This window comes from Echinops telfairi, unplaced genomic scaffold, assembly GCF_000313985.2.
Source record: "Echinops telfairi isolate 266 unplaced genomic scaffold, ASM31398v2 ScPeMD7_7467;HRSCAF=8505_1, whole genome shotgun sequence".
Lineage (NCBI taxonomy): Eukaryota > Metazoa > Chordata > Mammalia > Afrosoricida > Tenrecidae > Echinops > Echinops telfairi.
The window spans coordinates 22,901,384-22,902,665 of NW_022111368.1; positions in this window are offsets into that span (position 1 = coordinate 22,901,384).

The window sequence follows — 1,282 nt, forward strand, 5'->3', positions numbered from 1 at the left end:
ATTATTTCGATGTCTGATAGTCATGTCCACCGTCGCTCCGTCAGTTCTTCAGAGATGGTATTTTACTACGTGAAACGTTTGGGGGGTATTTTCTTTTCCTACAGGGGCCTACAGAGGGGTATAAGGATCCCCAAAACTATCGACTACCCACTCCTCTCCAGATGTAGAAAGAGATGAGCAAACTCACCGTTTGAGAGTTAAACTAATGGAATCGACAAAAATAATGTCGTCAGCCACAGACAGGCAGGAGAGCCTCTTGTTTCTCGTTCAGAAGCTGTGCTTTGTCTTTAGAGCAGTTTCCGATTTTACCAAGAGAGCAATTGTTTCTAGATGATGGAGTAACTCGTATCATCATACTGCTTCATATGGCTCAAGGCCACAGAATTTGACATCTTTGGTTCCTGACGCTTGCCTCTGACTAGCCTGTGTTTTAAATACGTTTGCTTGATATTAAGCCATCATAATCCACCACCAAACTGTATTTGAGAACATAATAAAACTTACTGCTTCCTTACCCACCTCAACTACACACCCAGGACCTCGGGTGTATGTTTCTCTTGCTCCCTTAAAAAGACACACGGATTCTACCAGGAGGAGTGCCTACGGGGGACGAGTTGACCTCTCATAGACGTGCTCTTACGAGGGACATGCGTAGATGCAGGGGGAAGAGAAGGAAAGAGGAAGAGTTTTGTTTTAGCTGTTTGTATTTCTATGAAAGGGCATCATGCTATAAATAAACATTTCTGGGACACAGTTGTTCCACTCAACAATCGATCGCCAGTATGTGGTTCATCTAGACTCCCATCAGACATTGTGCTATTTTGAAGCAAATCTTTGTTATGTCACCCATATGTTTTCCCAGGATAACTGTGCTCCACGGGGCTGCTAACTAATCAGGTGTATTAGGGCAGATTCAACCTGACAATTTTCTGGTTAGTAGCTGAGCACTTCACCGGTTTCACCACTCAAGGATTCCTACTGGTCAATGCAAGTGGCCTCTGTACCTCGCAGAATGAAGTTACAAATGGTATTATTATAGGCTGTTTCACAACAGCCTGGCTATCACATTTGCTAGTGAGAAGATGATGGGAATCAACTGAAGACGAAATTATCATCGGCAAGTTCAAGGTGAAGGTGAAGATACTCATAGGCAAGTTCAGTTGAAGGTGAAGAAAATTAGAACAAGTCCACAAGAGCCAAATCACAACCTTGAGTATATCCTATCTGGATTTAGAGACTGTCACATGTTGAACATGCTGAAGACTAATGACCAAACACCAAG